This window comes from Anabrus simplex, chromosome 1 (genome assembly GCF_040414725.1).
Source record: "Anabrus simplex isolate iqAnaSimp1 chromosome 1, ASM4041472v1, whole genome shotgun sequence".
Classification (NCBI taxonomy): Eukaryota; Metazoa; Arthropoda; class Insecta; order Orthoptera; family Tettigoniidae; genus Anabrus; species Anabrus simplex.
In genome coordinates, this window is record NC_090265.1 from 1,055,383,745 (window position 1) to 1,055,410,580 (window position 26,836).

General features: G+C 40.7%; 1 protein-coding gene across 2 annotated transcripts in view; it reads left to right on the top strand.

The window, feature by feature from the left end:
• The window catches only part of ari-1 (E3 ubiquitin-protein ligase ariadne-1), a 199,584-nt gene that overhangs the window by 654 nt on the left and 172,094 nt on the right, over positions 1-26,836 (top strand). The window lies entirely within an intron of this gene.

The following is a 26,836-nucleotide window of genomic DNA, read 5'->3' on the forward strand; positions in this document are numbered from 1 at the left end:
TTTCTTATCTAGTTGGTTAAATATTACTAGTTTACCTTACTCTTTCCCTAAGTATGGGCCAAATTTTGCAGTGCAGATCCAGTGGTATGTCATCTTTAAAAATAAAGAAAACCCATGGGAGATCAGATAAAATATGAATATATATAATGATATGATATATATCCTCACTTGCATGCCATAATACATACAATTCAAGGTCACAGAAATTGCACAATTTAATACAGCTTTGTGCAATCCTTGTACATGAAGTTTGTCAGGCAGTAAAATGTTGAGGCTTATTAAATCTGATTTGTCTTTTTTTTTTTTTTTTTTTTTTTTTTTTACATGTATAAAATGGCTCTTTGATTAGAAGTTGTGGGAAGTTAGTGGTGGCGATAGTTGTTTTAAGGGGAAGTGCAACAAGATATATATCCCCTTATTTTTTATTGTAATATAAGCAGTTAGTTATTACTGTTACTGGTAGTGGGATATTTCTGCTCTGACATCTATTACTTTCCACATTGCATCACAGTTGTAGTTATTTTGCCACTTTCTCTTAAAACAGTAATCACCATCACTACCATTTTCATTCTCATTGGATATCATTCATAATTAGATGTCTTGGATATATCAGTAGTAGGGTAGTTAGCTTAGCTTTCGTGAACAAGAACTGCCTGGATTTGAGCATGCTAGTACAAATAGTCTCCTTTTATGTATACTTTAGAACAAATTTATCAGGAGGCAAAGTTCAGTTTTCAAAACTTGAGAAGTCTGAATTTCTTTGTTTTGATCATATTGATGAATTAAGAGCATAGATTAGTTGGTTGTAGTGACCTGTTTGATGTGCTAGCTGTTAATGAGAATCGTGTAGAAGTTCCAATTTTTAGTAGGCTATAGAAGTATCTATGATAAATGGATAAATTAAAAGAACGTAGAAACGTAGGAACAGGAATTGAAAGAAGCTGTAGGCCTACATAGATTGGAATAAATGGAGTTGATAAGTCATTGTGGGGGGGGAAGAATCAGTGGAAAAAGCAAAAAGGACAAACACGACATAACAAAAGAACGAGGACCAACTGAACATCTTCACATAAACTCTTTCCTCATCATTGTCAGTTCTTCTACATCCATTTCTTAGCTCTTGAAATTTGTTTCAGCTTTGCAGCTTCATTAGGAACACAGGCATCTGTGGACATCCTTGACATCTCTTCATTCTTAGTATAGACAGTGTCTCAGGATCAAAAGTAAACTAAATTATCACTAGAATAGGGAAGAGTTAAAGAGAGGGATGATAGGAAACTTGGAATATATGACAGAAGAAGGAGAAGAGGGACAGGAATACAGCAGCTTAATATAATTAAAGAAAAGTAAATAAACAAGTGACCCCATATAGGCGATTGATTTGTTCAGATTTTTTAAAATTGATGATATGTAGTCTTTTTTTCCACATAAGTTAAGACAGGAATCAGCACGAGGAGCATAATCAAGGTGATATTATTATCTTTCAATGTGTTTAAATATTATCTGTAGAATACCATATAATCCCGAATACCACCCGCCACGGAATAATATCCGCACACCTGAATTTCTAACAACAAAATTTGGACAAAAATAAATCACATGTTTACTTACCAATCTTTAAAATTTCTGCAATTGTGTCACAAAATTGCTAATTTAAAATAATGTTCAAGTAATTAAAAGACATAAAAACACCACAGTGAGATAAAAAGCTAGTTCAACGTACCCATCAACCACGATTCAATGTCATCAGAAATTTTGATCACTGTCACCTTCCCATATATAGTTGTCCTCACTACCATCTCCATAGAATTTGTAATTCCACATTTCTTGAAACTTTTCCTCACTAAGTCATTGGAGGTGCAATCCCATGCAGAGTTTATCTCCATCTGATAGTTAAACTTTGGGTCATTTCACTCATCCAGTTGGTATCAAGGTTTATTAACTTAACCATTGTGGTTTGATTTTATAGTGGCCCGTATTGACTACAATATCTACGGTATTCCAACAAATACACCTTTGATATTTAAAATCAGCGTTGTCAGTACATCGAATTACCAGGTGGGTTGGCTGTGCGGTTAGGAGCGCGCAGCTGTGAGCTTGCATCCGGGAGGTAGTGGGTTCAAATCCCACTGTCGGCAGCCCTGAAGATGGTTTTCCTATCCCATCATTGTCATAAGACCTATCTGTGTTGGGCGACGTAAAGCCACTAGCAAAAAAAAAAAAAAACTTCTGATTATGAATGATATTCAATGAGACTGAAAATGGTAGTGATGGTGATTACTGTTTTAAGATGAAACGGCAAGATAACTACAACTGTGATGCATTGTGGGAACTAATAGATGTCAGAGCAGAAATATACCATTAACAGTAATAATTTACTGCTTTAACTACAAAAGAAAGCTGGGGGGGGGGATAGATATCTTGCTGCACTTCCCCTTAAAACAACTATCACCACCACTAACTTTCTGCAACTTCTAATCAAAGAGCCATTTTATAAATTATTTAATTATTTATTATCACCTCATATACCATACATGTTTGTTTTGATTCGGGTGACAACCAACGGAGGTCAAGGGCCAAGTGAATGCGCTAAATTTGAAATAGAACAACTGACAGAGTGAGTCTGACAATAAGTATATAGAAGTATTCCTGTCATAAGCCCACATTGTAGGTAAGTGATATTAATATTTTTGGTTAGGTTTCAGATTTGAGTGTCAAAAATAATAATTGTCCATTTTGTAAATACAGGAGAAAGATATTGATCCTGATATCAGTGTTCTATTGATGAGCATGTTGCCCGATGCTAAGGTCGAGGCCAATAATGTTTTATTTTATGGATAACAGCATATTCAGTAAGTCAATTACAAATTTCTCGAGTAAACTAGAATATTCTATTAGGAATGGATTTTGACACTTTTCTTTCTTATACACAGTTTTAAAAAATTAGGCGAACATTTTTTTGAACATATGCTATGCTCCACAAAACAATACCTCACACCCAGGTATATTACTGACTAAACCTTTATTCTTTACCATTGAAGTATACAAAAGAACATCAATGGATTCGCGTTCATTTTCAGAACTCAGATGGAAATGTCCAGATAGGGGTGAAAACAATGATAACAGGCCTCCAGGGTGGATTTTTATCGTTGGAGAGCTTCAGTATGGTGTATGTGCTCCACAAGCATTTATCACAGCTTGGCACCTATGTGGCATGCTCCATGTAAGTTGACGGAGGTCATGTTGCGGGGTAAGGTCCCATTCTTAAATGAGAGCCTGTTCGAGGTCTTGGAGAGTCTGTGTTTGATCAGGACGCCCACGAACACTTCTGTCAAGCTTATTCCACACATGCTCGATGGGATTAAGGTCTGGACTCACTGCTAGCCATTCCTTCTCTTGAATGCCCAGTTCTTGCAAAACAGCTCTGGTGATGCGCGCTGCATGAGCCCTGGTATTGTCGTGCGTGAGTACGAATTCAGGGCCAAAACCGTATGCAGCAACCAACACATTTTGTAGCCGAATCTGCTCGACGTACCCCACAGCGGTAAGATTTCCACGGACGACGACAAGATCCGTATGGCCATCAGTACTGATGCCACCCCACATCATCACAGAACCTTGTCCTAATTGGTTGCCTTTCTGGGCAACATTTGGCATGTACTGCTCACCACAGCGTCTCCATACACGTTGATGTCCATCACGCTGTGTCAGGGGAAATCTGGACTCGTCTGTGGACGACACAGGTCTCCATTGGCGAAGTTGCCGGTTGACGTGGGTTCGGGCAAACAGAAGGCGAGCTGTGCGATGTTGCTGCGTTAAATGGGGCATGATGGTATAGATGTTGATTCCCATAGGGAACCTGAAATATTTGTCCCGAATGAGTAATAACGGACCATTTATATTGGTATTAAACAGGGCACTCGAACAGGATGTCTCGGTTGTAAGGACACTTCCCTTAACCTGTTCCTTACTGTCTGGTCAAGCACTGTGACTCTAGTGACCCTCTGGAGGTCTTGTTACAGTTGTCTGGTAGTTGCTGAACAACACCGCAATGATCAGATATTGGTCATCCTGTGGGGTTGTCATGTGTCCACGAGCTTGTCCAATCCTCCTTGTGAACTGGCCTATCTCAATGTAGCCATCCACAAGCAGTGAATAACCGATGGCGAAACATTGAAATCCACAGCAACACGACAAAAAGTCCATCCTTCCTGGATCAAAGTGACAGCCCTTGTGACTTGAACCTCATTAAGATGTCTCATGGGATTTGCTGGTTTACGTACAACATGCTCAAATGACCGCAGTATTCTGTGTACCTCATGACGACACACGGACGCACCGCTGTTCACTTTGTTTTGAGGGATCACCTGACAGTTCAATGCATGGTTACGTCTACAGATGGAGTATAACTTCGATTTGACATATCCTGAGTAGCTAAGGTCTCAAAGTATGTTGTACAACCATTGGAACCCCATCTGCCAAATTAACGTTCACATAGCAGATGTTACAATACATGTTCCCCTCTTTTTAATTTTTTTTTTTTACCGGGTGAGTTGGCCGTGCGGTTAGGGTCGCGGGGTTGTGAGCTTGTATCCGGGAAGTAGAGGGTTTGAACCCCACTTCTCGGCAGCCCTGAAGATGATTTTCTGTGGTTTCCCATTTTCTCACCAGGCAAATGCTGGGGCCGTACCTTAATTAAGGCCATGGCCGCTTCCCTCCCAATCCTAGGCCTTCCCTGTTTCATCGCCACCATAAGACCTATCTGTGTCAGTGCGACGTAGAGCAAATAGAAATTTTTTTTTTTTTTAACTGTGTAGTTTATGTTGGAGTGAAGAGCTGCAACTCGACGGATTTTTGAAGACTAATGGAAATACCAGCAACTGATGTGATCTCTGATTTGGATTATTTTAGGGGGGGGGGGGGGGGGGGATTTGAGACTCTCACTTTAATAAATTGATTATATTTTTAGGTAATAGACAAGGATGACATTTTAAGATTGTAAATAGAATACAGTAGTATAGTTTTAGTGCTCTTTTATGACATTTATGATATATTTTATTGTAATTGTGCCACATATTAAATTTCTATTAAGAGATGTTTAGAACTTTGGTGTTTGATGTGTAATAATGAGTAAAGAGGTCCAGGAGGTAGTGTGAAAAACCCCCTCAGGAAGAGGACAGTAAGGTCCTCGAAACATGTACAGTGTATGAGGTGATAACACATAATTAATTAACTCGAAAGTATTGTCAAGGCTGATTTTAAATATCAAAGGTGTATTTATTGGAGTTGGTGTCAGTGCATGATTGCTGGCAGATGCCGTCCTTGGGGTGTAGAGCTGTTTCAACGCAGCTTTGAAAGGATGGTTCATACAAACATCCAATGGCTGTAGCATGGACGTCAGCCCTTCTGGAATTATTGCCAAATCAGTTTTTCCTTTAAGTACTTACCGATTCCTTTATGGCATCTGTAGTATGCTCGTGATAACCGTCTAGCACAAGCAGGCTCTTCTTCTGCAATAAAGCTCCCAGGTGATTTCAAACACAGTTCACTCGGCCCTCAATTAGCTCACTGTCCATTCAACTGGATTCTTTGTTGCCAACTAAAATACCAGAGAGCAAATTTCCTTTTGGAAGCATTTTTCTTTTCAGAACAACATACGGAGGAAGTTCGTTTCTGTCAGCATAACATTAGTGTGCGGTAGGGATGGGACAAGTGGTTACTTTCCAGTATCATGTTCCTGTGTATCCATTACACTGTAGTATTAGGTTGGAGTATTAGGATATAAAAGTAACATAATACAAGTTGCAGGTCAACTTTTGGAAGGAACATTCCTTATACCTGCTGTCTCTTGCAGCCCCTAACCGCACCTTAGTAAGTACTTATAAATAGCAGTACTATATCTTCATCTCGCTTTCTTCTCTCCCAGTGTCCCTTTCACTAGCTCGTCACTCACATTCTTAACTACATACATACATACATTATCATTATAGACTGTTATGCCTTTCAGCGTTCAGTCTGCAAGCCTCTGAGAATTTACTAAACGTCGCCACAATCCTCGATTTGCAACTAGTGTTGTGGCCTCATTTAGTTCTATACCTCTTATCTTTAAATCGTTAGAAACAGAGTCTAACCATCGTCGTCTTGGTCTCCCTCTGCATCTCTTACCCTCAATAACAGAGTCCATTATTCTCCTAGGTAACCTATCCTCCTCCATTCGCCTCACATGACCCCACCACCGAAGCTGGTTTATGCGTACAGCTTCATCCATCGAGTTCATTCCTAAATTAGACTTTATCTCCTCATTCCGAGTACCCTCCTGCCATTGTTCCCACCTGTTTGTACCAGCAATCATTCTTGCTACTTTCATGTCTGTTACTTCTAACTTATGAATAAGATATCCTGAGTCCACCCAGCTTTTGCTCCCGTAAAGCAAAGTTGGTCTGAAAACAGACCGATGTAAAGATAGTTTCGTCTGGGAGCTGACTTCCTTCTTACAGAATACTGCTGATCGCAACTGCGAGCTCACTGCATTAGCTATACTACACCTTTATTCAATCTCACTTACTATATTACCATCCTGGGAGAACACACAACCTAAATACTTGAAATTATCGACCTGTTCTAGCTTTGTATCACCAATCTGACATTCAATTCTGTTGAATTTCTTACCTACTGACATCAATTTAGTCTTTGAGAGGCTAATTTTCATACCATACTCATTGCACCTATTTTCAAGTTCCAAGATATTAAACTGCAGGCTTTCGGCACAGTCTGCCATTAAGACCAAGTCGTCAGCATAGGCCAAACTGCTTACTACATTTCCACCTAACTGAATCCCTCCCTGCCATTTTATACCTTTCAGCATATGATCCATGTAAACTACAAACAGCAAAGGTGAAAGATTACAGCCTTGTCTAACCCCTGTAAGTACCCTGAACCAAGAACTCATTCCACCATCAATTCTCACTGAAGCCCAATTGTCAACATAAATGCCTTTGATTGATTTTAATAATCTACCTTTAACTCCATAGTCCCCCAGTATGGCAAACATCTTTTCTCTCGGTACCTTGTCATATGCTTTCTCTAGATCCACGAAACATAAACACAACTGCCTATTCCTCTCGTAGCATTTTTCAATTACCTGGCGCATACTGAAAATCTGATCCTGACAGCCTCTCTGTGGTCTGAAACCACACTGGTTTTCATCCAACTTCCTCTCAACGACTGATCGCACCCTCCCCTCCAAGATGCCAGTGAATACTTTGTCTGGTATACTAATCAATGAGATACCTCGATAGTTGTTGCAATCCTTCCTGTTCCCTTGCTTATAGATAGGTGCAATTACTGCTTTTGTCCAATCTGAAGGTACCTTACCAACACTCCACGCTAATTTTACTACTCTATGAAGCCATTTCATTCCTGCCTTCCCACTATCACCATTTCAGGTCTAATTTCATCTATTCCTGCTGCCTTATGACAATGGAGTTTATTTACTATCCTTTCCACTTCCTCAAGCATAATTTCACCAACATCATTTTCCTCCTCCCCATGAGCTTGGCTGTTTGCAACACCACCATGATGATTTCCTTTTACATTGAGATGTTCAAAATATTCCCTCCACCTCTCCAGTGATTCCCTGGGATCTATTCGTAGAAAAATATTTGCAATTACCCATTTACATTCCGAGAACCAATACTTCGCAACCTTCATGTATAAAAAGCCCCGTGACTGCTATGCGCATTCGTAGGTGTCCGAGGATCTGTAGTTAAACAGACATTAGGACCAGACTTTATAAAATATGTTGATGAACGAGTGTCATAAACACGTCAATTGCCGCCTGAATAGATCATGAGAAAATAGCGCTACCAGGCAAGACGTGAGCAGAGTTTAATCCAGTACTTTTGTATTTGCTTTTTACGTTGCACCGACACAGACTGATCTTATGGTGACGATGGGATAGGATAGGACAGGACTAGGTTGGAGTCAACCTTGGCCTTAACTGAGGAACAGTCCCAGCATTTGCTTGATGTGAAAATGGGAAACCACCGAAAACCATCTTGGGGATGGGGTTCGAATCCACCATCTACCGAATACAAGCAGACAGCAACGTAACACACACCGTGTAGCCAACTCGCTCCGGAAATCCAGTATAAAATGCTCCAAAATCATATTTTGTCATTTACAGAAGGTTGTGGATATGTGGTAAACAACAGTGTCCAGCGTCCTCTTTTTTTCCACTGTAGGCCTATATCACTCCTCTTTTGTGCTGGTAAAATTATGCTGGCAGCTTTTGCTGCACTGCTTCACAAGTTGCAGTTGATGACGAAATTTCAGAACTCACAGATTCACGTGATGGGACTTGCGATAGCTTTTCAGGACCTGATATTTGAGTACCATGTAGCCTACATTACCAGAACTAAATGAACCGGTAGAATTTTTAATTTTTTAAAATTATTATTATTATTATTATTATTATTATTATTATCATTAAAGTGTTCTGAGCTCGGTAAATTCATGAAGCAGGATGCTGCCCTACTTGCACATAGTCCAAGTGAGGATCTCTCCTCTAACGGGTTATGGACCACCGGTGAATTGTATAGTCCTAGCCGCCTGAGCACAAGGAGGCCACGACTCAGAATATGTCCGAGATGCCCACTCCCATTCCATAGCAACTGGTATCCCGACTCTCAGGACCACTTACTAGGCCACTCAGCCGTTGCCCATGGTTCACGAACTAGGACGTGACTACAGTAACCCACAAACATGAACTCTATTGTCATAAGGCAGCAGGAATAGATGAAATTAGACCTGAAATGGTGAAGTATAGTGGGAAGGCAGGGATGAAATGGCTTCATAGAGTAGTAAAATTAGCGTGGAGTGTTGGTAAGGTACCTTCATATTGGACGAAAGCAGTAATTGCACCTATCTATAAGCAAGGGAACAGGAAGGATTGCAATAACTATCGAGGTATCTCATTGATTTGTATACCAGGCAAAGTATTCACTGGAATCTTGGAAGGGAGGGTGCGATCAGTCGTTGAGAGGAAGTTGGATGAAAACCAGTGTGGTTTCAGACCACTGAGAGGCTGTCAGGATCAGATTTTCAGTATGCGCCAGGTAATTGAAAAATGCTACGAGAGGAATAGGCAGTTGTGTTTATGTTTCGTAGATCTAGAGAAAGCATATGACAGGGTACCGAGGGAAAAGATGTTCGCTATACTGGGGGACTATGGAATTAAAGGTAGATTATTAAAATCAATCAAAGGCATTTATGTTGACAATTGGGCTTCAGTGAGAATTGATGGTAGAATGAGTTCTTGGTTCAGGGTACTTACAGGAGTTAGACAAGGCTGTAATCTTTCACCTTTGCTGTTTGTAGTTTACATGGATCATATGCTGAAAGGTATAAAATGGTAGGGAGGGATTCAGTTAGGTGGAAATGTATTAAGCAGTTTGGCCTATGCTGACGACTTGGTGTTAATGGCAGACTGTGCCGAAAGCCTGCAGTCTAACATCTTGGAACTTGAAAATAGGTGCAATGAGTATGGTATGAAAATTAGCCTCTCAAAGACTAAATTGATGTCAGTAGGTAAGAAATTCAACAGAATTGAATGTCAGATTGGTGATACAAAGCTAGAACAGGTCGATAATTTCAAGTATTTAGGTTGTGTGTTTTCCCAGGATGGTAATATAGTATGTAGGATGTTAAAAGGTAATATAGTAAGCGAGATTGAATCAAGGTGTAGTAAAGCTAATGCAGTGAGCTCGCAGTTGCGATCAGCAGTATTCTGTAAGAAGGAAGTCAGCTCCCAGACGAAACTATCTTTACATCGGTCTGTTTTCAGACCAACTTTGCTTTACGGGAGCGAAAGCTGGGTGGACTCAGGATATCTTATTCATAAGTTAGAAGTAACAGACATGAAAGTAGCAAGAATGATTGCTGGTACAAACAGGTGGAAACAATGGCAGGAGGGAACTCGGAATGAGGAGATAAAGGCTAATTTAGGAATGAACTCGATGGATGAAGCTGTACGCATAAACCGGCTTCGGTGGTGGGGTCGTTTGAGGCGAATGGACGAGGATAGGTTACCTAAGAGAGTAATGGACTCTGTTATGGAGGGTAAGAGAAGTAGAGGGAGACCAAGACGACGATGGTTAGACTCTGTTTCTAACGGTTTAAAGATAAGAGGTATAGAACTAAATGAGGCCACAACACTAGTTGCAAATCGAGGATTGTGGCGGCGTTTAGTAAATTCTCAGAGGCTTGCAGACTGAACGCTGAAAGGCATAACAGTCTATAATGATAATGTATGTATGTATTTATTATTATTATTATTATTATTGGGTACCTTATTTCAACGCGTTTCTAAGAACCATTTTGCTGTAATTGAGTTATTGTCCTCATAAATCGTATCGGATGCAATAAACCCACTCACTCATTGTCCAGAACACGGAGTGAAACTTGAGATGAAAGGTAGGAAGGCCACATGCAACTGTTCCGAGGAACTATGCTACTGTATGTATTACCACCGGTAAGCCTAATACAAAGCATATCTGTAACTGACCAGCAAGTAACAAGATAGGAATATCAGTACTGCCACTAAACTGTTACAAAAGTATCGCTTGCGCCTGCACAAGAGTGCACGCTTAAAGCGAGCTACTATGCTTCCTAATACCCGTTAGCCAAGCAGAAACTCCCTACCCTTCCCCTGGTTTCGCTGAGACAGTTACTTTTGTATTAGGGTCTCCGGAGAAACATAATATTTCTGGAACAGCTTACTGTTATGGATTAGGATACAGTATCACATTACGATATGTAACTCCCATCTCTACTGTGCAATATTGCTTCTTGTTACCACCTATCCTGATAGTAATGCTTTTAGAGCCCTTAATGTGAACCGTATTGTCTAGTGGCATTTCTAAATAATCGGGCGTCTGATCAGCATTCCCAATTTGAGAAAGCAAATAAGAATTTTTCTTCCGCAAACGTATAACGTGGTGATGAAAGGACATCAACTTTTCTTTGCAGGCAGCAGGGAGACGACGTAAAATAGATGTAAGTCTCTGCATTCACAATCGGTTTCTTCAATGAAAGTTCCTTACCCGCCCACGCCATGCAGTAAAACCCTCCCTTTTATGTTTCTCTGCAGTCTCGAATTATTTTAGTTGACACATTTCAGTCGATAGAGCATAACTTAGTTCACGTCTTTCAGTTACGTATTTATAAAGCCGTTCTTCAATTTCAGGACACTGTGCATTCTGCCCTCAGAAAGCTCTACGATCACTGTTACTTTTTAATTAACATTTCTTTCTTCATCATCCAGTCGCAAATACACGATTCATCAATAATAATTATTAATGTCATATGGTCCACCTTTTTCAATACTGTATTATGCAATATTATTGAATTATGTAACTAAGCTAGGGACAAGTTTCGGCCTTGGCTGGCCATCTTCAGGCTTAATGTAATACATCTAATAACTAAACAAATGTAAAAACACACAATTGACATTATAATCTGGGATGAACTAGTGTAAAATCTGAAAAATTAATTAGGCTCTAAATTCTTAGCATCTGGAGTATGCTCATCATCCAGATTCTTTTTCCAGATTTTAATGTTAATTGTGTGTTTGTACATTAGTTTTCATGTTATTTGTCTGTTTTTACATTTTTTTTAGTTATTAGATGTATTACATTAAGGCTGAAGATGACCAGCCAAGGCTGAAACTAGTCCCTAGTTTAGTTATGTAATTCAGTAATATTGCTTAATATATAGTATCGAAAAAGTTGGACCATACAACATTAATTTAATAATTAGTATTGTGATCACAATTAAATACGGATCAAAACCATGAAGTTTATATCCTTTGACTCATCAATATCATATTTTCTGCTGGCAGCATGATTTCCGATGGTAGTTTAAGTTTCCATTACAACTTTAAGTGACTGGGCAAGTTGGCCGTACGGTTAGGGACGCGCAGCTGTGAGCTTGCACCCAGGAGATATTAAGGCCACGGCCACTTTCTCCCCACTCCTAGCCCTTTCCTATCCCTTCGACAAGCCAGTTGTAGACTTTTGCTATACTGCTCACTTTTATCTTCCCGGTCTGGCCTCCAATGGTCAACTCTTGTTCTCTTTCAACTCTGACAATATTAGGTTTGGGAGGCCTAGCAAGTTTTTCATTTTCACTCTCTTAATGGCCCTTTCCTTTCTTTTGCCATTACCTTTATCTTTGAAGAATCAAACTTCTTGCATTTTCATTCTGTTTAGTGTTGCCCATTTATACTTCCTCATAAAGAACTAACCTGCACCACCACCATTCAAGAATTTTTCTTGGCTGCTAGTCATATCAACTAATTGCATTTTACATGCAATCTTAGTTTCCTTCCTCCATTAAAAGTGTTACGGTACATATGCACATTTACATAATGCTGTGTGGGAGAAATAGACTAGATTTTATTTTGAAACATACCACAGTGGTGTGGGAAAGTACATTTCTCATGTGGAGAAGTGTATTAACCTGTAGACTCGTTTCTTGGAACACCCCCTGTGGATGCAGGTAGTACAATACAACCACAGCATCCCCTACCTGTTGTAAGAGACAACTAAAAGGGCTAAATCCAGGAAATGTGGGTTGGAGACCATGGTGTTCCTAGCTAAGCATGCCATTGCTTCCACTTGTGCCAGCCTCTTCACTTTTGTCTTTCCTATCTGGCCTCCTTTGGTCAACTAGTGTTTTCTTCTGAACCCGGTGGTGTTAGGTTTGCGAGGCCTTTGTAGTCTTTCAGTTTTACATCCTTCTTGGCCCTTTTCTTTTACCAATGCCGTCATCAATTTACGACGTTCCCTCCTACAGGGCGTTTAAAAAAATATACGTATTCTGAATGCATATATTTATTAAACTGTAAGACATACGGATATGAAACTTTCCACACATATTTACGAACCTCTCAAGTTCAGATTACAGATGTTCAATATGTCCTCCATCAGCGACACAAACAATATCACATCGATACTCAAATTCCTCCCAAGCATGTCCTTCGTCACTGATGTTATGGCAACACGGATCCGGTTCTTCAACTCTTCCAGGTTCTGTGGGAGTGGTGGTACATAAACGTTGTCTTTACCGAAACCCCACACAAAGAAGTCACAGGGTGTCAAATACGGGAACTGTGGAGCCCAGCTGAGACATGCTAAGTCGCCAGCTCCTTGACAACCAATCCAACGGTTCGGTACAGTTTCATTCAGATATTCACGCACTTGGCGACTCCAGTGAGGGGGTGCCCCATCTTGTTGAAAAATGAAGTTGTCTTCGTGCAGCCTCGGAAACAACCAGTTTGGAACATAGCGAGATACTGCTGACCGTTAACCGTCTTTCCATCAAAGAAGAATGGGCCGTAAACAGATGATCGGGATATCGCACAAAACACATTGACTTTGGGCGAATCTCGTACAAGTTAAATGACTGCCTGTGGGTTCTGTAGGCCCCAAATTCGAACATTGTGTTTGTTCACCTGACCACTAACATGGAAAGTTGCTTCATCACTGAACACTATGCATTGTGCGAAAGTGTTATCATTGTCAATAGCATCAAGAATCTCGTTACAAAATGCCACATGTTTGAGTTTGTCATCAGGACGCAGAGCTTGTAACAGCAGTAACTTGTACGGCTTCATAACCAACCGACGTCTGAAAACATGCCAAATTGTTGTTATAGGCAGTTGTAACTCCCAACTGGCACGACGAGTTGATTTTGAAGGACTTCGTTGGAAAGCAGTTTAAATTCGTGCAACATTTTCTTCAGGAACACGAGGGCGGCCAGGACTCTTTCCTTTACATAAACATCCTGTATCTACAAACTGTCGATATCATCTGCGAATGTTCCACCCATTTGGAGGATCAATTTGGTACCTTAACCTGAAAAGTCTTTGCACTGTAATTACTTCGCAAACTCGAGAACACAAAATGATTTCTACTGTGGAGTACCAATTTTAAACATATGACGGTTACCAAGCAAAACAGAAGACAACTGATGTCTAGCGGCTATTAATATAAACTAGACTATGTATTTGTTTCTCCTATAGCCAAGCCGAGGCGCAGCGATCGATAGTTTGGACAAAATAATGCTTTGTAATACTTATTCTTTTTGAAACACCCTGTACTTTGTATAGGGAAATATATCTGCTATCCCCTCTTATTTATATTAGAGTAGGCCTCTAAGTTGGTTGAACTATCACAGAGATGGCTTATAAGAAATTTAATTAAAACTAATATACTTACCGCTGTGGGTGAGGGACGCAGACGAAGAATACACCCACGGTATCCCCTGCCTGTTCGTGTTGTAAGAAGTGACTAAAAGGGGCAACCAGGGGATGATCAAATTAGAACCATGAAACTACTTGTAATTACTACCATTATGCAGGGAACACCATAGTTCGCTTTGACTTGCGCATAGTACCACTATGTTAGGTACACAATAGGTTTGTGATTAGTAGCGACAGTGTATGCTCAGGATGCATTTTACAGTACCTGTGATTCGTACCACTATATGAGCGACACTACGGTTCTACCTTGCCTGTGATTAGTATCCACTATGTGAGGAACACCACGAGATAGTGTGAGTCCCTCTGGTTGGTCCACTTCTGTGAGGAACACCATAGGTTTGCTTTGTCTGTAAATAGCGACACAATGTGCGAAACACCATTGGTCTGTGTTACATGTGCACTTTACATTACCTGTGAATAGTACCATAATATGTGGAATACAGCGAGTCTATGCTACTTTTGATTAGTACTGCAACATGACAAATACCATGCTTCTACTTTCCTAGTGATAGGTACCATTATGAGAGGCCGATGACCTAGATTTTGGACCCGTTTCGACTACAAGCATCATCGATTCAGTATTGTGCTTTAGAAGCAGTCCCTTGGTCAGTAATACTATTATTTAACGCTAGTTTCTGGGAATGTGTGGCATTGTGGGTCAGATCTACTGATTGTTTTAACTTCATATCCATCCATTCATTCTTCGGCCTCACGTTTTGAATTCTGGTCTGTGGAGGATTATGGATTTTTAATTGTCTTTCCATTTCGTCTCATTTTGTGCCATTAGGGGTTTATGACCTAGATGTTAGGCCCCTTTAAACAAGAAGCATAATCATCATTAATATACTTTTTGAAATAAATTGTCATATTTACATATAATTTTCTGAACTGGCTGTGCTGCCCATAGACTTTCTCAGCTGTCCCAACTGTTGTCTCCTTGAGTGTGTTCCAATCTTCACTGATGGATTTATCATTCTTTGCAAGCATTTCGCAGATGTTCTTGATAAATCCTTCTCCTACAGTTGTCTTAGAAAGGCCCCATATTTTTAGCTTTTGTGTTCTTTTAGTTCAGATTCATATTTAGTCATTTCTGTCTCATGTCAGCTTGCTACTAATAAACTTTGGTCTCCATCATTGGAATGATTTTTGCACCATTTACGATTTTCTATACCTATTGGTCTGTTAAGATGCAGTCAGTCACTGTACCCCTTCTGCTATCGTAACTGTATTGTGTGTCTCGTAAAAGTCCCTTTTCTTGAACCAAGTGTTGCTTATGACGAAGTTGTTCCTCATGCATAGATCTATAAGTTGTTCACTTTCCACATTCCTATTTCTCATCCCATGAGGATGCACCGTGGTTTCATATCCCAAAGAAACTGTGTAAGAAGAACCATCACTGTAGTAATCATGCAAGACAAGCTCTGTACAGAACAAGAATTGAAGGAAACCCAAGTTTAGTAGAAGAGAAAATTGCTTACCACGAGGAGAGAGAGAGAGAGAGAGAGAGAGAGAGAGAGAGAGAGAGAGGTTGCAGGTCAAAAGAATTGTTGAAACTGAAAAACAGAAGAAGGATCTGGCAAAAAAAAACTGGATCAGGAAGGAAATATAAAGTTTTGTATTTCATGATCAGAAACTGGAGAGGTTACTCCAAAGTCATCTGAGCAGTAGAGCTCCCATGTGGAGAGATTGCAAGGATTGAAACAGCCTTATTAGAGTAGTTCTGACAATATTTCAATATGTTATTGAATTGTAATGATAAGGTCACGATTAATGATGATCCCATTATAGGAATCTATGATAGAACAGGCAAAACATCAACCTGGATTGTAGAAAGAGCAATAAATAAAATGTAAAGCAGCAAATCACCTGGTTGTGACAAATTCTTTGTTAATATGGTTAACACTTAGGGGGCATTATAAGGATTTGGGCAGAAAATCAAACCAATCAGCCAGATCAGCTGTACACTGACTGAGCAAATGTCACGGGATAGCGGAGCACTGATGCACAGGTGTGTTGTCTGCGCACCACACGCCGCCTGTGCCAGCGGCAGTTATATAGGAGACCTTGTGAGCAGTGGCTGTGCATGTGACAGATGTAACATGGAACGTTATCGTGAGCTGACACCGTTCGAATGGAGTATCGTGATATAGATGTTGATTCCCATAGGGAATCTGAAATATTTGTTCCGAATGAGTATATTTAAAATACTAATATAAATGGTCCGTTATTGGACATTATAAATTTTCCAGCTAACTCATTCTTGGTTGCCAGCATTTCGCCCCTGTGTGCTAGGTGGGCTCATCACTTGGTACCTAGCACAGCTACCAAGACGCTGGCTAGTGCATAGTGCATTGGCACTGCCGGTGGTTACAATTAGCCTACGCAGTGGCCTCCACAGTATGCACTAGCCAGCGTCTTGGTAGGTGTGCTAGGTACCAAGTGATGAGCCCAGCCTAGCACACGGGGGCTAAACGCCGGCAACCAAGAATGAGTTAGGTGGAAAATTTATAATGTCCAATAATGGACCATTTATATTGGTATTACGGGGTATGGTTGTCGGTGCCCGACAGATGAGAAATGCGATTTCGGAAGTGGTGCGGGAATTCGACTTCACATGATCAACAGTGTCCAGGGTGTATCGTGAATGGTTGAATGCAGGTGTCACCGTCCACAACAGATAAACGACCGGCCGTCCAGCCACCCTCGATGAACGTGACCGGCGACATCTGAGACAGATTATCAGTAGTTACAGATGGGCAACCATGCAACAAATCACGGCCCAATTCAACACGGGCTGTGCTAGACACGTCTCCCAGTGGACAATCCGTAGGAATATGTGTTCTATGGGGTATGGGAGCCAGCGCCGCATTCGGGTGCCAGTGTTAATCACGATTTCAACTGCACTATGCCGATGGGAGGCACCGTGTATGGCGCAAACCACATGAAGGGTTGGATCCCGCCTGCCTCGAAGGTGTGGTCCAGGACGCTGGTGTCTCTGTTATGGTCTGGGGTGCATTTTCCTGGTATGGAATGGGCCCCCTAGTTGTTCTGGAAGAGACTTAGAATGGTATGCGGTATGTTGAGCTGCTCGGAGACCATTTCCACCCATTTTTGGCCTTCCAGCGCCCAGACGGTTCTGGAGCGTTTCAAGATGATAACGCGCCGCCACATTGCTCCTACGTCGCCTGGGAATGGTTCCAGGAACATGCAGCGGAAGTCCAACAACTGCCATGGCCACCCAGGAGCCCTGATATGAACACTATTGAGCATATCTGGGATGTCCTGGAACGCAGGCTCCGTGCCATGGATCCTGCATCCAGAGGACTACCAGGGACTTGTCGACTCACTTCCACGGTGTCTCACTGCAGTTCGCAGGCCCAGAGGAGGCCCCCACACGCTATTAGGTGACTATCGCATGACATTTGCTAAGTCAGTGTATACTTTATTTTTGCTACCTGAATGCTGTTTGAGAAGTACAGGGAAGATAAGACAATTATTGATGTTTTTCTTTATACTGAGAAGGCATATGGCCATACCATGTAAATATATATGGGGAAAGCCAGAGGTAGAAAGAAGTACCAGAAGACATTATTACCTATGTCTGATCTCTACAAAAAGCTGTGTTTTATTCCAAACTGTTTGGTCATGATATAAATGTACTAGCTGACAACAACATCCATTCCTTCACATTCGAGAATTTTCAAATATACATGATCGTTTACTGTAGTGGAGATGGTAGCTGTTAATTTATTTTAAGGTAAGGCTTTCAAATTTTTAAACATGAATTTGTTTGTGTTATGTCACTTTTTAAAATGTTAGGTCTTTTTTTAAATTGGTATCATTTTCTCAGGTTTTGTGGACATTTTATAGGCTATTTTTAGGATGTTTTTAGGTCATCAAAATTGCCCCTGATGATAGTTCAATAAAGTGTTTTTAAATTTCCTTGCTGTTCAGATACGCATACTAATCCATAATTTTGTACCATAGGCCTACACTGTTCTGTACGTTCATGAATTGAAGGTGTATGGTGATCTCCATATCTTCACGATGATGTAATTTTCATCAGTATATTGCTTCAAACGAAAGTAAACTGTTACATATTTTGTTTCGTGAGCAGTTATTTTGGAGCCTAAGTAGATGAAATAAGGAACAACGTCCATTGTTTCACCATTTATATGCCAGGAGGTGATAGGTTTAGTTGCCATGATCTTTGTTTTCTTGACAGTCAACCTTAGTCCAGCTTTTGCTTGTTCTTCTTTCACCTTCATTAGGAGATACTTTAGGTCTTCTTCACTTTCTGTCATCAGGATGCTGTCATCAGCATTTCTAAGGTTATTTATATTTCTCCCACCAATTTTATCTCCACTTTCTGTTTCATCTAATTTGGCATTCCTCACACTCATCATATACTCTGCTTATAAGTTGAATAAATAAGGTGAAAATATGCAGCGTAGATGTACACCTTTCTCAATCCTGACACATTCAGGTGTTCCATATAGGGTTCTCACCGCAGCTTTCTGATCAGAGTCGAGATTCCTCATAAGGTAAATAAGATGATGTGGTATTCCCATAGTCTTGAGTCTGCTTAGAACCCAAGACTATGGTACAGTACAGGATCACAGTCCTGGTTCTTTCCCTGGCCTCCAAGGTTACTCTTCATAAATATTATATGGTTCCAATCTTGACCTACACACCTGAAGCAGCTACCATGACAGCACCAGATAGCAGTAGACTCCAAGCAACTGAAATGAAGTTCTACGATCTTGTTTACAGAAAACCAGAAGAGAGAAAATATGGAACGTGGAAATTTTTCAACAGCTTGATTTGGAAAGGAGTTTGTTGGACACATTAGAACTGAGTAGACTGAAGTGGTGTGATCATATGAAGAGAATGGCTGATGATAGCACTCCAAAAATGTATTTCAATCTGAATGTTCATAGTAAAAGACTGTGAGGCAGGTCTAGAGACATATGGGGAAAAACAAATTTGAAAAGGCTTAGCCATGAGAGGTACAGGATGGCAACAAGAACTGGGGTAGCAAATATCATTGGAACGAAGTGGAGAAATGATTATTTGTTTATTTTGATATTATGTACATTATAAACAATGTAGATATACACAATAACAAAAAGCATGAATTCACATCAGGCATCAGTAATCATCATAGCTGAATATCTTTCTCAGTCCATTGGCAGAGCTTCCACTGTTTGTAGTGGGAAGACTTCCCAGCTACGTGGATAAACCCTAAGCTGGCAGTCACTTACAATGTAGGGAGTATAGGGGCTCTACAGTCATATGTTCCATTTGTAGAGAGAATCCCTGCACCTTCCATGACGTGTCCTCATTCTGTTCAGTTTGGTCCATGTCATGCGCAACAGTTAGTATTCGCTAGCAATTTGCTCTACAGTGAAGATATTGTGCAGGGTCAAGACTGCAGAGTCCTTCCACTCCTCCAAAGCATTGAAGATGGATGAGGTCTTCATAGTGGTGTCACAAAGGGTTGGTTGTCATTATTGCATCTTTGGAGACTGAGAATAGGTATGTCATCTAAGACAGCCAGCTGAGAATTTACTGCAGATCTTCTTATATTCACGAGTAAGAGCATTAAACATGATGTTCACCCATATGGGAAGCCAGGAAATGTCAGGGAATTCAGAAAAAAGCATGGAAATTCCTTCTGCCTGATAAAATGATCATACCCTATTCATCCACATAATAATTTTTTTCCTAGCTTTTATAACATGAATCTAGAGCACGTCTTTAATGCCAGGAAAGAAATTGTACAGAAAACTTAACAAACACTTCAAAAATTGCGATCTGGAATGTGAAGTAACCGATAGCATCAATGGCTCTATGGATAGCCTGTAGCAAGCAGTAGCGACTACAGTTGATCGATCTATCGATTGTAATGTTTTTTATCTACTTACTATTGAATATTCTGTGTTGTTGGGGAATGTCAAGCTTGATCTGTTATATTGATTTTGCAGTTTTTCTAATCGGTTGTCAGACTCCTTTGCTGAATAGTCAGCAATGCGGCCTTTTGTTCAGAGGGCCCTGGGTTCGATTCCTGGTCGGGTCGGGGATTTTAATCTAGTGTGATTAATTCTTCTGGCTCGGGGACTGGTTGTTTGTGTTTGTCCCAACACTCTTCTCTTCATATTCACACAACACACCACGCTACCAATCACCTCTAGAACACTCAATAGTGATTACATCCCTCCACATAAGGTTGGCATTGGGAAGGGCATCCAGTTATAAAATAGAGCCAGTTCACATGTGCGAATCAGTTCGCACCCGCGACCCCACACGGTGTGGGAGAAAGTGGTAGGAGAAGATTATTTTCTAATCGCTTAAATGCGATACATGGCTTCCATCACAAAATAAGTGCATAGACAAAATTCCACAACCCAACTCGTAAAAACTAAAAAATGGACAAAAACACTGACTAAATACAGCAAAGTGTGAAATTCACTAAAACTTAATACTCATTCAAGTTTACATTGTTGTTGTTGTTGTTATTATTATTATTAAATGCGCTGACGTGGGTAAGCCTTGTGTAAATGTGTAGTGCATCGTGACACCGTACGGGTCGCACCATGTTGAGTTTCTAACCTATCTTTTGTGTGAAAGGTTCAGAAGTTTTGAGGCACTACTGGTAGCTTCTAATATCATGCATGCATAATTTTGTGAATACAGAACGATATTTGAAATAAAGTGACATCACGTTCTAAGATGAAAGGTGTTTGTTGGTTTAGAGATTTCCAGTTTATGAAGTATGTTTGTATGTGTTCGGTCCTGATCCAGCCAATCCCAAGCTGCCGTCCATATTGTTCTATATCGGTTGAGCTCAATCTCGAAACCTGGCTGCCAACTGTATTCTCTACATCACCACGTGGTTAAGCTACGTCGGTCGGCGTGTGTGGTATTCCATATGGTTCGCGATTTTCTTCAGTAATTACTGTTTTTCTTATTTTTGTTTCTAGTCGTATCTCTCTGCTTGTTCCCATATCACTGTCTTGTCCAGGCCCTACCCTAACTTATCTAGGCCAATGGGCCGAGGCTCCAACCTGTTGGCTTAGTTCCTAAGTAGACAGGTTAACAACCTTATGCACCGCTCGACTACATACTCCGCGAGAAGTAAACAAATGACAGTCGTTCCGCGCGTATGTATGTGTCGAAAGTGGTAACGAGGGCTGAACTATTCAACTTCCGATGCTTCACGTTTCTTCTTTAGATTTTGAACAAATGAAGCATGAGCATTCCTTCCAGCATGAAGCTTGTTCTTATTAGTGAAGCCCTATTCATCTCCACCGAGATTTGAAATAGAATCATATATTCTTCTTTGTGCTACTAGGGTTTCTTGTAGCATGTTCTCTACTATAATTTCTTTATTTACAGAAAAACAATTTTCAAGTGAAGCATTTCCATGAAACAATATTATCATCATTTTCAGAAATGAAGCCAAATTTTCTGTTTTCAAATTTACTGTTGGCAAAACAGAAATGAAGAGCATGAAGAAAGTCTGCAATATTTCACTGGATTTCATTTACTTCCACCTTATATGAATTGTGCACAGTAAGTCACAAGATCCAATGTTCACCAAAATAGGAGCATCTGGATCATTCATATCCTGAAGGAACTTTTTATTAACATTAGAGAAAACATGTATGGGAATGCCTACTGAAGAGGAATGTACCAAAATCTTTAATTAACAAGATAAAAATGTTGTATCATGAGAGTAAGTGCAGTGTACAAGTGGGGAGTGGTGACTTTGAAACATTTTATACAAAAGACTCAAGCAAGGAAGTGCAGTCATCATTATTGTTTTTTATATTGATGGATGAAATCATAAAACTTGTAAAACAGAGTATCAGTAGTGATGAAGTGAATGCTTTGGTATTTGCAGATGATGTGGTGATTTGGGGAAAGGGAGAAAAGTACAAAGGAGACTGGACATTTGGAATGAAAATCTGAAGGAGTTTGGAATGGTAATTAATAAAACGAAAACTGTAGTCATGCACTGTGGAAAAGAGAAAAAGAGAAGCCAAGTGAACATAGATTGAGAACGGTTAGAGAATGTAGAACAGTTTACATATCTGGGTAGCATTATTAATGGAAGTAATGAAATCAACCCTAAAATTAATAACAGACTATCATCAAGTCAGAGAGCTTTTATGGGATGAAAAAGTACCCAAGAGGATGAAATTAACAATATATAATCAATATTTCATACCATTTGTAACTTAGGGACTAGAAACGCTGGTAACTAATACGAGACAGGATAGTAAGATCCAAGCAGTAGAAATGAAATTTTTAAGAACATCGGTTAAAAAGACAAAAAGAGATAGAATTCAAAATATTAAAATCAGAGAAGAGCTAAATATAGAACCATTAGTACAGAACATACAGAAAGCAAGACTGAGATGGTTCGGACATGTAAAAAGAATGGGAAAGGAACGGGTAGCAAGAAGGGAATTGGAAAGAGAAGTTAAGGGAAAGAGACCAGTTGGAAGACCGAGAAGAAGGTGGATGGATCAGATTTGGGAGGACATTAGAGAAGTTGGATTGGATGTGGCGGAATTAATGGAGCAGGAAAACTGAAAGGACAGAGAAGAGTGGAGGAGGCTTGTTAACCACACCTGGGCGACTGGAGTGGGCCATTGATGTTGATGACTCATCAAAACCAACTGTGAAATGTGTGTTCACGTCTGTAGGTTTAACCTCACATTGCCCTACACATGACCCCTGGGTGGTGCTAAGCGAGCAACAGAGACTAGATGCCACCGTACTGTCCTCATTGACCTCATGGCAATGACAATCAAAGAGCCCTTTTCAGGGCACAGCATCCTACACATGGACACTAGGCCCTGTCATCTGTCAACTGAACATTGAGGGTTTAAGTAGAGCCAAAAGTGAATACTTATCCAAGATACTTCTGGATCATTCTGTTGATATTCTGGTGCTACAGGAAACTCATTTTTAAGATGAACATCAGCTGATTACCAGGGGAAAATTACCTGGGTACAAACTAACTACCGGACTTCACCACCCTAAATATGGCATCGCCATCTATATGAAGAACAATATTGACAATTATGAAGTTCTGCCACCAGACTCCATGCATAATATCTTCAGCACATCTGTCAAGGTTCAAAATATTACTATCACGAATGTTTACAAACTACTAATGGTTAACTGGCCAGACCCTATCACACTAAAACCCACCGAAAATTGTTACCTAGGTGACTTCAACAGCCATCATACATTATAGGGTTATAAGAATAGTGATGAGAATGGTGATAGACTATTCCAGTAGATAGACATTAATAACCTGACACTGGTGTATGACGCCAAGGACAAAGGTATATTCTATTCAGCACGATGGGATCATGATTATTCTCCAGACTTGTGTTATATGTTACATGGACTAATGACCCAATCTTCACAAACCCAAAGGCAAGTATTGAACGATTTCCCATGATGCCAATACAGGCCCATAATCTACAAAATCGGTCTGCAAATCCCAATAGTTAGATCAGCACCTAAAGATTGGTGGAATTTTCAGAAAGCTGACTGGAAACTTTACTCCTCGTACACTGATGCGAACATAAGATGGGTAAAACCATCTCCCGAGGACTATGTTTCGTGGGACTAATGAAAGCTGCTGCTAAGCGAAGTGTTCCGAGAGGATTCCGTAAAGATTACATTCCTGGGTGGAGTTAGGAAACTAGCCATATATACAAAGAGTACGAACAAGACAACAGTCATGAAAAAGCTACTGAACTGTTGGCATCCTTGGACCTTGGACAGTGGCAGGAAAGAAAAGTGGAACAACACTGTTGAAGAGCTCAACTTGACTCACTCAAGCCGGAAAGCTTGGTCACTTCTCCGAAAATTGGACTCGTCAAACAAGCCAGCAAGAAAATGATCATCTATAAATTTAGAGAACATTGCCAACTACATTGTCTCTTCATCCAGGCCCATGAGAGATAAGAAATACAGCAGAAAAATTTGATCTGAGCTCAAGCGGTTAAGACAAGATGCTGAACCTCATATCATCTACTCCCAACTATTTTCTCCAGAGGAAGTACAGCATGGCCTGAAATCCCTCCAGAATGGTAAAGCAGCTGGATTTGATAGTATATATCCAGAACTGTGGCCCCGCAACTGTACGCTGGCTGGCGTCCTCCTTTAACAGTATACTGCACTCTGGACGTGTACCCCCAGTATTCAAGAGAACCAAAATCATCTCAATACAGAAACCAGGAAAGGACCCTTCTCTACCCCAGAGCTACAGGCCAATTTTGCTACTGTGTGTTACATATAAACTAATGGAAAGGCTTATTCTGAACAGGTTAGCTCCTGCATTTGAACACATGATCCCAATAGAGCAAGCTGGGTTCCGCCCCAAGCAAGACTGTAGTGACCAAGTCCTTGCCTTAACATCATATTTGGAGATTGGTTTTGAGAAGAAATTTAAAAATGTTTCTGTCTTTCTTGATCTGTCAGCGGCCTATGACACTGTCTGGAGAGGGGTCTCCTCCTGAAGCTCATCAAAATTGTACCTTGTCTTAAAGTGATTACTCTCATTGATAATGTATTGAGTAATTGATTAATCCAGGTATTCTCTGAAAATTCCAGGAGTAGATTTCACAAATTGAATAACAGCTAACCACAGGGTTCAGTCTTAGCCCCTATACTGTTCAATTTGTACATCCGTGGCGTAACGTGATATGGTCGGACGAATCACGATTTCAACTGCACCATGCCAATGGGAGGCACCGTGTATGGCACAGACCACACGAAGCGTTGGATTCCGCCTGCCTTGAAGGTGTGGTCCAGGGCACTGGTGTCTCTGTTATGGTCTGGGGTGCATTTTCCTGGTATGGAATGGGCCCCCTAGTTGTTCTGGAAGAGACTTTGAATGGTACGCGGTATGTTGAGCTGCTCGGAGACCATCTCCACCCATTTTTGGCCTTCCAGTGCCCAGACGGTTCTGCAGTGTTTCAAGATGATAACGCGCTGCCACATTGCTCCCGCGTTGCCCAGGAATGGTTCCAGGAACATACAGCGGAGGCAACGACTGACATAGCCACCCAGGAGCCCTGATATGAACCCCATTGAGCATATCTGGGATGTCCTGGAACGCAGGCTCCGTGCCATGGATCCTGCACCCACGAACAGACCAGCATTGGTGGCAGCTCTGCAAACGATTTGGTGTCAGCTGCATCCAGAGGACTACCAGGGACTTGTCGACTCACTTCCACGGCATCTCACTGCAGTTCGCAGGGCCAGAGGAGGCCCCACACGCTATTAGGTGACTATCCCATGACATTTGCTAAGTCAGTGTAGTACACCAAAATACCTAGGTGTAACATTAGACAAATCACTGACAAATCGAAGTCACATAGAAGAAACAGCCACCAAACTTAAGACCCGGAATAACCTACTGAGCAAGTTAGCTGGAACTTCATGGGGAGCTGACGCCAATACTTAGCAAACTACCGCCTTGGCCAGGGTATATTGTGTAGCTGAGTACTGTGCCGGAATATGGTTAAATAGCTTTCACTGCAATGTAATTGATATTCAACTTCGCCTGGCTATGCGTATTGTATCCAGCACGCTGTACTCAACTCCAGTGCAATGGCTACCTGTCCTTTGCAATATCTCTCCCCCTCATATAAGGAGACAACAAGCACTTACTAGCTTATGGTGCAGAATAGTGAAGAATGAAGCGCTTCCTATACATCAAGATATAAAGCAGCTCACTACAACTAGGCTGAAATCAAGAAAACCAGCGTGGAAGGTGGCTTATGTGATATCTCCGACCCCAGCATGAAACTGGCTGGCTTTAGTTTGCCCCGTGCTATTTGGTCAACCCTGAACAGGATACGATGTTGTGTTGGTAGGACTGGCACAGCCTTACATCTGTGGGGATGGGTAGATTCTCCCTGCTGTGACTGTGGTGCTCCAGTGCAGTCTATCAAGCACATAGTTCTAGAGTGCCCCCTACATGCATTTCCTGGTTCTGCGGAGGAATTCTTTGAAGTAACACCGGAAGTGATTACGTGGATAAAAAATTTCAACATTAAAATATAAAAGTGAAGTCCTGATGCTATCACCAACTTGTATATTTTGTATTATGTTTGTATATTTTGATTGTCATGTACACATCATACGCTAATAATAATAATAATAATAATAATAATAATAATAATAATAATGTCTCAAGAACTTATTATGAAAATGGGGAGTCAAACCATGAGTGATTGTATATGCAACTTTCGTTCTGTGCAGTTGAACTTTTGAACCTATTTCAGAATCCGGAGCTTGACTGGGAACAAACGTACACTAGCTTCACTGGCACATAAAGAATGGTGTTGCATGACATTGACATTGTGGGTGCACCATATAATCTCAGCTTTGTTTACTTGCTTTTGTGAAGGATAATTCTGCAGACATCTAGTCTCTAGTGCTTTATAGGGTGGTGAACCTTCGTTAATCAGGAAGAAG